This window comes from Mytilus galloprovincialis, chromosome 13 (genome assembly GCF_965363235.1).
Source record: "Mytilus galloprovincialis chromosome 13, xbMytGall1.hap1.1, whole genome shotgun sequence".
Taxonomy (NCBI): domain Eukaryota; kingdom Metazoa; phylum Mollusca; class Bivalvia; order Mytilida; family Mytilidae; genus Mytilus; species Mytilus galloprovincialis.
In genome coordinates, this window is record NC_134850.1 from 42,530,943 (window position 1) to 42,544,087 (window position 13,145).

At 31.7% G+C, this 13,145-nt stretch overlaps 1 long non-coding RNA gene across 1 annotated transcript; it reads left to right on the forward strand.

Annotated features, from left to right (window-relative positions):
* Positions 1-5,784: 5,784 nt before the first annotated feature.
* LOC143057007 (uncharacterized) lies at positions 5,785-7,761 on the forward strand. The gene is made up of 2 exons (XR_012972594.1): positions 5,785-6,610; positions 7,051-7,761. It is a non-coding gene; the product is annotated as an uncharacterized LOC143057007 (long non-coding RNA).
* Positions 7,762-13,145: the final 5,384 nt, after the last annotated feature.

Here is a 13,145-nt window from a genome sequence, read left to right on the forward strand (position 1 = left end):
ATAGTTGCATCCATTTGTAACTTTACATACATAGTCATTATAATAGGGAATTTCTAAAAAGTACCTCAAATTTAGGTTTTGGTCCTCATTTCATGGTTCATTGAACATGAAAATGAGATTGTGTGAAACAGCTCTTTGCCAGGTTAAAGTTTTTGGTCGAGGTAGTTTATGATGAAGTTATAGTTGCATCCATTTGTAACTTTACATACATAGTCATTATGATAGGGAATTTCTAAAAAGTACCTCAAATTTAGTTTTTTGGTCCTCATTTCATGGTTCATTGAACATGAAAATGAGATTGTGTGAAACAGCTCTTTGCCAGGTTAAAGTTTTTGGTCGAGGTAGTTTATGATGAAGTTGAAGTCCAATCAACTTGAAACTTAGTATACATGTGCCCTATGATATGATCTTTCTAATTTAAATGCCAAATTAGAGTTTTGACCCCTATTTTACGGTTCACTGAACATAGAAAATGATAGTGCAAATTTCAGGTTAAAGTTTTTGGCTTCAGGTTAAAGTTTTTGGTCAAGGTAGTTTTTGATGAAGTTGAAGTCCAATCAACTTGAAACTTAGTATACATGTGCCCTATGATATGATCTTTCTAATTTAAATGCCAAATTAGAGTTTTGACCCCAATTTTACGGTTCACTGAACATAGAAAATGATAGTGCAAATTTCAGGTTAAAGTTTTTGGCTTCAGGTTAAAGTTTTTGGTCAAGGTAGTTTTTGATGAAGTTGAAGTCCAATCAACTTGAAACTTAGTATACATGTGCCCTATGATATGATCTTTCTAATTTAAATGCCAAATTAGAGTTTTGACCCCAATTTTACGGTTCACTGAACATAGAAAATGATAGTGCAAATTTCAGGTTAAAGTTTTTGGCTTCAGGTTAAAGTTTTTGGTCAAGGTAGTTTTTGATGAAGTTGAAGTCCAATCAACTTGAAACTTAGTATACATGTGCCCTATGATATGATCTTTCTAATTTAAATGCCAAATTAGAGTTTTGACCCCAATTTTACGGTTCACTGAACATAGAAAATGATAGTGCAAATTTCAGGTTAAAGTTTTTGGTCAAGGTAGTTTTTGATAAAGTAGAAGTCCAATCAACTTGAAACTTAGTATACATGTTCCCTTTGATAAGATCATTCTAATTTTAATGCCAAATTAGAGAATTTATTCCAATTTCACAGTCCTTTAAACATAGAAAATGATAGTGTGAGTGGGGCATCCGTGTACTGTGGACACATTCTTGTTATTAACATTTTGATTAGGTGATTGAGTAATGATACAATACTAGCATGATTTACAACTGTCATGATCACCAAAAAATCAGAAACAAGGTGTGTACTTACAAACAATGCCCCACCTCCTTAAATGCAAATCATATTGACCCCATAACTAATCAACCACAGTCTTACATAATTATACAGACCCTTCAATATACATCTCAATACACACACATTTGACCTCATAATTGAATATACAAATTTATATATCAGATGTTTGATTTATAGAAATGAAAGATTTATTTATTGCATTCTATTTTTGATCTACACTATATAAAGTGATACGGTAAATTGTGTCAGAAAGATAAATGATTAATTATTAAGGATAAACAAGATCTTTTTATCCATTTTAAAATAAAATCTGAAATCGGTATATAAATATATAAAAGTAAGGCCAATAATTTACTTGATAAATCGTTAATAATCATCTGTAATTAGTCAATCATTCAGGTTAGTTCACTTATTTTTTTATCAGAATTTATTTTGTTTATATGTCCCTTCAAATGTCTGTTAACAATTCTAGTCATTCAAATACATGTATAAGAAGTGTATATCTATTTTTGCAATCAAAAAGGAATCCTCATTTCAATAAAATAAGGTTTTATTAATTTGTTTATGTTGAAAAGTATATTTTCACTGCCCTTTGCTGAAAAAATATTTAAATTATAAATTGATTGAAATACACCCTACAACTTTTCATCTTAAATGTCATATAATCTTGATTAAAATCAGTAAGCAATTCTCAGAGGAGAAAAAAGTAAACCTATGTTTCAACTTAAAAAACGTCCGAAAAGAACATTTTAAGAATACTTTTTTATGCCCCACCTACGATAGTAGAGGGGCATTATGTTTTCTGGTCTGTGCGTCCGTTCGTCCGTTCGTTCGTTCGTCCGTCTGTCCCGCTTCAGGTTAAAGTTTTTGGTCGAGGTAGTTTTTGATGAAGTTGAAGTCCAATCGACTTCAAACTTGGTACACATGTTCCCTATGAAATGATCTTTCTAATTTTAATGCCAAATTAGAGATTTTACCCCAATTTCACGGTCCACTGAACATAGAAAATGATAGTGCGAGTGGGGCATTCGTGTACTGAGGACACATTCTTGTTGACACTAAAGTTCTTAGCTTCATGTCAAATGTTTGGTCTTATGTCTTACAAGCTTTAAGAAAAATTGATAAACTTTATTTAAATAGAAGAATCTATAATTTCCAATTTTGTTTTGTTTCCATGGATAACATGTTTAAGTTGAAACATGTAACAGGGTGCATTATTTGGTAAAGTTATAACCGGCATTTTGAATGAATTTGTTGTGCAAATTAAGGGACCCAATATCATTCAATTTGATTCACATTTAGCTAATTTTTTCTGCTGGAAAAGGGCTTTTCCTCCTAAAGATCTGCAGTTTATGCAATTATCAGCATTAGCGCTTTTTTTCCCACACCATACCCATGATACCTTAATATGATTTGTAATTATTCAAAGTACTCTTCCAATCTTTCTTTAAGTGATTTCCATCACTTTGATTTGATTAGGGCTTATAAGGGTCAATTGAGTTTGGCAACAACAATTATTATACAAAGTTACCTTGGAAACACAAATGACTATGTTTGCTCATTTTGGAAATTTTTGCAGAAAGATAAATAGATAAAGATCAACAATTTAAAAAACGTTCAGTTAAAAAAAGATTTATAAAGAAGTCAGTTTGGTTGAAAAAGTCAATTAACCCCTTAGAGTAGTATTTACCTATAAATGACAATTGATAACAAAAACTTTAATAGATAAGTATTATAAACTGTAAACAGTCAAAATTATCACTATACAAGATCTGCAAAAATGCCACTTAATAAGATTATAATAAACTGATTTCTACAAAAGTAAAATAAATGGCATATTTATACCCCCGCTTTAAAAAAGGGGGGTATACTGTTTTACCTGTCTGTCCTTCCGGCAGTCCGTCTGTCCGTCCGTCCCATGAATATTTTTCGTCGCATTTTTCTCAGGAACTACAATACAAGGATTTCTGAAATTTGGTTTCAGGGTTTATCTAAGTCAGCTATACCGTGTGATGCGTTTTCAGATTGATCACTTGACAACTTCCTGTTTACCGAACACTTTTATGATTTTACACATGATAGCCAAGTTGAAAATTTTCGTCACATTTTTCTCAGGAACTACAATACAAGGATTTCTGAAATTTGGTTTCAGGATTTATATAAGTCAGCTATACCGTGTGATGCGTTTTTAGATTCATCACTCGACAACTTCCTGTTTACCGAACACTTGCATATTTTTACACTATTAATATTATCCACTTGCGGCGGGGGTAGCATCAGTGAGCAGTAGCTCACAGTTTCACTTGTTTTATCAGGTGATCGAGGCTCTTTAGGTCTTTTGTTTTTAAAATCACTTGAGTACACATGTACAGTTAAATAGGGAAGAAGAAAGGAAAACAGAGAAACTTAAAAGTGTGGATCCTTAGAAAACATTAGAAACATTTAGATATTATGAAAATGTATGGAACTACCTAAAATGAATAGAAATATCTATTTTTAGATTTACAGTTGACCAGTTGTTGTTTGAGAAGAAGCTAATTGTGGATATGTCCATGTCTATTTGTTTGGACGTGAACACAGAGTGTCAATTCAACTTTGACATCTTAAAACAACAGAAATTTCCACAACCTCTTTGTGATCTGGACATGGGTGGATGGAATGGCAGTACAAGTATGTCCATAATTTAATTTATTTCCCCTTACACACATGCAAATTACTATCAGAAAGAAAAAAAAAATGTATTAATTAGCTTTAGACGCAGGAGGAAAAATGAGTCTCTTTGGTTTTCTCATGTTTTGTAGCCAGTACTAATAAATTGAGTTTTTTTTTTAACCAATTAATGAAAGAATAATGTAATTATGTTTTATACTGCTATGTTATCAATGATGTTAAATGTTTACCGTTTTATGTGTTTTCGATTCCCAATAGTATCTGATTTAGACACAAACAGGCAGTGTAAATGACCTTAAAATGAACTGTAAATATAAAAAAAAAAACGTGGTATGATTGCCACTGACACAACTCTCCTAACCTGGGACAGTGGTATAACAGTACAACGAAGTATAAAAAACAGTTGAAAAAGGCTTAACTCATCATGTAACCATGTTCTTAATGCGTGCTTAAATTACAAACAAATCATATTTTTCTACCTACCTGTTATTTATGAAAATGTTGCCATGGATAATTGTGTGGTGCAATAGTCTGCTAATATCAGCTAATGAAGCCTAATATCTGCTATTTATTAGGCTTCATTTTTTGATGCCCCACCTACGATAGTAGAGGGGCATTATGTTTTCTGGTCTGTGGCTCCGTTCGTCTGTGCGTCTGTCTGTGCGTCCGTCCGTTCAGGTTAAAGTTTTTGGTCAAGGTAGTTTTTGATGAAGCTGAAGTCCAATCAACTTGAAACTTAATAGACTTGTTGCTTATGATATGATCTTTCTAATTTTGAAGTCAAATTAGACTTTTGATCCCAATTGCACGGTCCACTGAACATAGAAAATGAAAGTGGGAGTTTCAGGTTAAAGTTTTTGGTCAAGGTAGTTTTTGGTGAATCTGAAGTCCAATGAACTTGAAACTTAGTGAACTTGTTGCTTATGATATAATCTTTTTAATTTTGAAGTCAAATTAGACCTTTGACCCCAATTTCACAGTCCACTGAACATATAAAAATGAAAGTGGGAGTTTCAGGTTAAAGTTTTTGGTCAAGGTAGTTTTTGATAAAATTGAAGTCCAATCAACTTGAAACTTAGTACATACTAGAACACACCCGTGATATCGCGGGTCTGTGACTGAATTAAAGTATATAACTATGCACAAGCCTTATTAAAGGCAGTGCTTTAAGGCCTGACTTTCAAGTCATGAGGTTCATCTTTCCTTACGCAAATCTTTGCTGGTGGTCATTTTGAAAGAAATAGATCCGGAAATGTTTAAATTTCTCCTCTACTTTTTGTGGTATGTATTGGTTTTTGTTCCTTTCATTTACATTGGGAAATAAAGAAACGATCAGTGTGTATTGTTCGTTTTAAAAATCTGTTTATTAATGTGTCTTTTGCATTATAAGCAGTCAATCTGATTACAAACTATCATTATTCGAATTCCGTGTGGAAAGAGGTCCGTTCAATTTCGAGTACTATTTGCGATCTAAAGATATTTTAAAATCATTTCACTCGTTGATATAACATGATATTATAATTAAAAGTCGACTGACCGTGAATTATATTGCATAATATACAATTTAAAGTATTTCTGTACGTGAAGCCGTATGACGTTATAGTTATTTCGGTCTCAGTCATGTAAAATATGAAATTATCGTTCCTGAATAGGGTTCCACTAATTAAAAACAAGAAGCGTCAAAAAGTGATAAGAAGCGACAATAAAATAAAAAAGCGACAAGAAGCGACAATATAATTAATTTAGCGGGAAGAAGCGTCAAGAAGACTATATAGCGACTGTACATAAATAAAAAAAATGTCATTGCAACAACTTATTCCCCATAGATATTTAAAAAAACATGCATTATTTTTTATTATAGGGGCGGTTATAAAACATTTTTTATATTACTGTACATTGATAGATAAAAATATGTTTTTATTAAGAAGAAAGGGATTAGTTTTTATTAGATATAAAAAAATATATATTTTAAGCACACGCTAAAAATTGGCCATCAAAACAAAAAAATTTCAATTTCCTTTTAAAGAATTTATTGAATCAAAACCATGCAATATCATTTCCTTTCTAACAGTGAAATTCTTCTTTTTCATAGGGACATATTTGATAGGTGTAGCTTCACCCTATCACATCAAATGAGAATAGCCTCGTGAGAGAATTACGATTCGCTTGTCCCTTGTTAGTTATTGTCGCTTCGTCACTAAATTAAACTTCTTGTCGCTGTTTGTCTCTAAAATTCTTCTTGTCTCTTATTAGTGAGACCAGTCAGTTCCGTCCTTCTTCTTCTTCTTCTTCTTCCAGTTAAGCGGCCGCAATCAACTGTCTGATTATTCTGCCACTGTGTGTTGCGCATGACTTCCGTTTTTGCACTGCAAAACAATCACACAATTAACGATGCCTAGTCCTTGTTGGTGTGTACCTGAGTGTCATTTAAGAGGAGGACTTGCATTTCTAAATGACTTAATAAGAAGGAAAAGTTGGATCAACGCCATGGCTCAAACGTAGATTGTCATGTGCGATGCAATCGTAGAACCCATATCAAATTCAGCTGTTGTTTGCAAGGCACATTTTACTGAAAACGACTACGTTCAGGAAACTATTCATGGTAAAACTTTATTTTCTTTAAGAAATATATACTGTTATTAATATAATCGCCATGCAAGTAAACCAAAGTCTGTTTGCAACCGCAATTATCGTTTTAGAATAAAAAGGGGGGTGAATTCAAGACGTCATAACTTTTGGGATTACGATTCAATATCATCTGTTTGACATTTTTTGGTTAATACTACAATTGTATGGTTTTTCTACAAGAGATATATTATACTGATAATTATTTTAGCAGTAATTATGTAAATTTCGGTTGTAATGACAAGAATTCATGAGCTATGCCTCGGGCTTTCTTGAAAAATATCAATGACAATGTAAACAGGAACAAAACATTGACATGAATGATGCTCTCCACCTATGTTATAGTTATTTAGGTATGTGTGTTGCACAAGTCTTTCACAAGTTTCAAAAAAGCTAATGTTATAAAACTTTTTTCAGGGCACATACCCACTTTATAGAGACTTGTCTACTGCCATGCATTCCCATCCTATTTTCATGCACCATTTGTAAGCAAGAGACTGAATGGTTTACAAAATTAAAAATCAGGACGGTGTCCCGTTAAACCAAAAGAACTAAACTGGATGAATATTGTAGGAGAAATCTAGAGGAAAGTTTTGATTTGTGAAATTGGTTTTCCTGAACAGATGTACATTCATCCTGCAGGAAAGATTTATAACTGTCCACCACCAACTGACGAGCTAATGTTGAGCTTCACAGATGGAATTACTCAAACACCATAAATGCCTATGTTTTCAGCACAGATTTCACAAATCATGACACAGCTGTGCATTTTTATGCCCCACCTACGATAGTAGGGGGTCATTATGTTTTCTGGTCTGTGTGTCCGTTCGTCTGTTCGTCCGTTCGTCCGTCCGTCTGTCCCTCTTCAGGTTAAAGTTTTTGGTCAAGGTAGTTTTTGATGAAGTTGAAGTCCAATCGACTTCAAACTTGGTACACATGTTCCCTATGATATGATCTTTTTAATTTTAATGCCAAATTAGAGTTTTTACCCCAATGTCACGGTCCACTGAACATGGAAAATGATAGTGCGAGTGGGGCATTCGTGTACTGGGGACACATTCTTGTTTATACCTGTTAAGAGTCGAAAACTAAATATTATTTTTATATAAATAAACATATATTGTGTCATTTTAGAACTTATATTTTTCCAAAGGATGCATGAATGAAAGTAGTGAAATTCATTTTGCTTTGATATATAGATTTGAATTACAATTGTTCATGTTATTGTAATGCATATAAAAATAAGGAGATGTGGCACAATGTAAATATATGATATTCTGTGAGTTTATCAAACTAAAGGGGATAAGAAATGGGTATAAGCAGTTACAGGACTGTACTACTGTACAATCTCCAACAATGAGAAAAACTCATACTGTAAAGAGAATTTCATATTTACAAGTAAGTTTTGTTTTTGCATTGAATAATTTTCTTCTATTGTCTTAAAAGCAAATATGGGAAGTGGTTAAAATGCTAATGAGACAGCTTTTATGGCCACCAGATGTCATTGTTACCTTGATTAAAAACTCCTTTTTAGCTCACCTGACCTGACTCATCACTTGGTTTCGTCGTCCATAAACTTTTACAAAAAATCTTCTCTGAAACTACTGTGCCAAATTTAACCAAACTTAGCCAAAATCATCATTGTGGTATCTAATTTAAAAAATGTGTGGTTAGACCCGGTCAACCAACCGAGATGGCCACTATGGCCAAAAATAGAACATACAGGTAAAATGTAGATTTTGGCTTATAACTCTGAAACCAAAGCATTTAGAGCAAATCTGACATAGGGTGAAATTGTCTCTTCAGTGAAGATCTATCTGCCCAGGAATGTTCAGACAAATCTGACAACCTGTTGATGGATTGCTGCCCCCAAATTAGTAATTTGAAGGAAATTTTGCAGAGTTTGGTTATTATCTTAAATATTATTATAGATAGAGATAAACTGTAAACAGCAATAATGTTCTGCAAAGTAAGATCTACAAATAAGTCAATATGACCAAAATTTTAAGTTGACCCCTTAAAGAGTTATTGCCCTTTGTAGTCAATTTTTAACAATTTTCATAAATTTTTGTATTTTTTGTTAATTTTTAAAAAATATTTTCAACTGTAAATACAGGGCCATGTTTATTATAGATAGAGATAATTGTAGCACCAAGAATGTTCAGTAAAGAAAGATCTACAAACACATCCCCATCATCAAAAACACAATTTTGTCATTTTATATGTGTCCGTTGTTTAATATGCACATAGACCGTCCAAGGTGAGCGACACAGGCTCTGGAGAGTCTCTAGGTCATTAATACAGGTAGATAACTTTATCATGTTTATACTGAAAAATAATTTTGCTTGGAGGGAGAATTTTAAAAAAGTTCTGTCTTCAAAAGAGTTGACATGTTACTATGTACATTAACCATTATGTTACTTGATGTTCTAGCAATACACACAGAACGGAGACTAGTCAATCTTTGTGAATTATTTTTCATAGGATAGGAGTAATTGAATATGTATATATAATCAATAATTAAAAATAGTTTTATTTACATTAAAAAGGAAAAGTTCATATGTCTTAAAAATGCATTTCATGGCGAGGTACAGAAAATATACTGTAAACAGTAGACTATAGATATAGGTGAACTAGGTACAAGAGAACTCTAAATCTTAAATACTACAAACCACCTCTGTTCTATGGAAGATAATGATATAACTGGACTAGAAATACACACAACCTGTAATTAACTGCCTTTACAGCGGTTTCGCGCTTTGATTTTAGTATTAGTATTGTCATCTGATAAAGTCATGCCGATTATAAGATACACAGTTTTCTCTGTTTAATCTTTCTGTTTGAACCCGTTGAACTGGAACTTATCAATTATTGGTAATATTAATTATTTGGAAAACAAAAGGTCCTGGAATGGAATATTTTTTAATCAACAGCATTGTCCTATATTAGTTATAAATAAAGTTGAATTCTTTGATTCGCTGTTTTACGTCATGCCCGCTAACAAATTGAAAACTGTACCTATACGCCTTATTTTTAGTCCAGATTTTTAGTATTGGTATTGTTATCTTAGAAAGTCTTACTGATTAAAATACTACAATAGGTAACAATTTGACAATTTATTAGTGTCAACCCTGTGATTATGACCCGTGTATATAGCATATTAATCCTGAATACACTGTTTGTTGGTGCGCCTGTCAGATGCAGAATGTACAGATAAGGTAATAGGTAACAGGTGAATATACTATTGGTATCGGTATCGGACTCAACCCTGAACTTCTTAATTATTGGCAATATTATAGTGAGTTGCTTGTAGGTGTTATGGTAAAATTTTACCTATAGCTCAACCTGTTTTTAAAATTGTCAACACAATAGGGACATTTAAATTGACCAGTTGGTATTGTTAGATTTAAATATACCTCGATTCTACCTGTACAGATTTTTATTCACCTAACCCAAAGTTTCAGCATGCTTTTTTCCTGAAGATTTTCTTACCTAGGATTATTCTATTAAAAATTGATAGGGAAGAAAATAATTTGGTTTTCATTGTTTTAAATCCCTGATATATTTGATTAATCTATTTTTTACCTAAAATTCTAAATCAGTAAAAGATTAAAATAAATATGTTTTACTATGTTTGAAAATTTAAACTGTTTTTACACCAAAATGCTTCTTTAAAATTCGAACCCTTATACATAGTATTGTCCAGCTGCCAGTGAAACAAGAATTAGCTGTTCAGGGTGTTTACCCTCCCTTACAGTTTAAAATTTCAGAGGGATATGTTTTTTTTTTCTTCACATGACCCTTCAAGATTCTCATTTTGGATTATTATTTGCAATGTTTTAAATCTTTTGGTGTCATTGTGCATACAATATTGGATTTATTTTATTTGAATTCACTACTCAGACTTTTTATAGCAATTTTGCTTCTTAAAATGTGATGTGTTTCTTTCAAGATTTTATTGTCATGAAGGACATCAAGGAGGAAATAATTCATTCAAACCGTTTTGTGGGGCTTACATATGATGTTGTACATATAAAATTCGAAATAATTTTGGAGTATACCTTGCTGTGTTTTTTCTTTGAAATCTATTATAATATTAGTGGGACTTTTGTGCATAAAATACTGTGTTCACTAAAGGAAATTCAATTTTTCATACGATGGGATTTAGTTATGTCAAAGATTTAATGATTTCAAAACTGGAATTCAAGTAGGAGATATAGTGTGAGTTCATCCAACATGTTTCTGTGGCTTTAAATGTGATTTTTGAAATATTCATTATTAATGTTGGGATCTATTACAAATTTAAGATGATTCCCTATTTAAATGGGATCTTGGAAATGAAATAAAATGTTAAAGTAATGCAGTGGATATAGTCTAATCTAGTGATAAAGTGAAAAATAAAAGTAAAATATTCTAAAATATTCCTAACGGGAGGAAATGTTTTTTAAAAGTGAATGTGAAATTGGAAATAGTCATTATAAAATTCTGAATCAAATATTGTTTGATTTGGAAATTATTATAGGAAATGAAATAAAATGTTGAAGTAATGCAGTGGATATAGTCTAATCTAGTGATAAAGTGAAAAATGAAAGTAAAATATTCTAAAATATTCCTAACGTGAGGAAATGTTTTTTAAAAGTGAATGTGAAATTGGAAATAGTCATTATAAAATTCTGAATCAAATATTGTTTGATTTGGAAATTATTATAGGAAATGAAATAAAATGTTGAAGTAATGCAGTGGATATAGTCTAATCTAGTGATAAAGTGAAAAATGAAAGTAAAATATTCCTAACATGAGGAAATGTTTTAAGTGAATGTGAAATTGGAAATAGTCATTATAAAATTCTGAATCAAATATTGTTTGATTTGGAAATTTATTATAGGAAATGAAATAAAATGTTTACTGTGGATATATTAAAATCAGGTGATATATAGTAAAAATATAAATAAAATATTACAAAATATAAGTGAGGATAACTATTTGGAATATAGTAATGGAAATGATTCTGAATTATGTATAGATTCTGCACCTGTTAAATTAGGATGTATATAATTGGAAGTTAATCAGAATTTATACTATGGATTTAGAAAAAAATCTAGTGAAGTAGTGAAAAATGAATAAAGTTGGGAATTATTTAAAATCATTGGAATTCTGGATGAGATGTCAAATATTAGTGTAAATAAATTAATGAAATTGTTTATTCAAATATGATTTTGAGGTTTCATTAAAGTGAGTGAAATATTACGACTGGATTGTTTAGGGTATTAAACACTGCTAGTAGTGGCTATGCAAACATTTAGATGAAATTTAGTGCATTTTAGGTCATGCAATTTTAAATTACATGTAACTGCAAGAAAATAAAATATATGATATAGTCATTCTTGTTTGGCTTGATCACTCATAAGATTTTGAATGACAGTAAAATAAAAATTTGTCAATAGAATAATCCTAGGTAAAAAAAAGTTCAGGAAAAAAGCATGCTGAAACTTTTGGTTAGGTGAATAAATTTTTTTACAGGTAGCATCAAGGTAGATTTAAATCTAACAATACCAACTGGTCAATTTAAATGTCCCTATTGTGTTGACAATTTTAAAAACAGGTTGAGCTATAGGTAAAATTTTACCATAACACCTACAAGCAACTCACTGTAATTACGTGGAAAACAAAAGGGCCTGGAGTGGTGTAATGTTTAATCTACACCTTTGTACTATATTAGTTATATATAAAGTTGAATTCTTTGATATACCACAATAGCTAACAATTTGACAATTTAGTAGTGTCAACCCTGTGATTATGACCCGTGTATATAGCATATTAATCCTGAATACACCGTTTGTTGGTGCACCTGTAAGATGCGAAACGTACAGATAAGGTAATAGGTAACAGGCGAATATACTATTGGTATCGGGATCGGACTCGACCCGGAACTTCTTAATTATTGGCAATATTAATTACGTGGAAAACAAAAGGGCCTGGAGTGGTGTAATTTTTAATCTACACCTTTGTACTATATTAGTTATATATAAAGTTGAATTCTTTGATTCATCATTTTTTACGTGATGATGGCTGACAAATTGGACCTCGTAAACTTAGATAATTACCCAATTTCACGGTCCATGGAACATGGAAAAGGATAATGCGAGTGGGGCATCCGTGTACTTTGGACACATTCTTGTTTGTTTCAATATTTAGGCATTATAGTCAGTAGAGCATGGTTTTTCCTTTCAAACTTATAGTCGGAGCTCCAGATAAGCTGCGTATTTGCGTGATCATGCACTACAAATAATTAAAAACCCAATGCAATTGCCCATTGCAGGGTTCAATAACCCAATAAATTCAAAGAAAAAACCCAATTATATGCCAAATCCATGAGTTCTTAACGCTTTTATTTGCTATCGTTTGCGTTATTTACCCTTATCTGATTACAGACGTCGCGTAAATCTATTTTTATAATATTTATAATTGGAAATGTCCTTTCGTTCTATAAATAGAGCCCTATATAAAGCAGC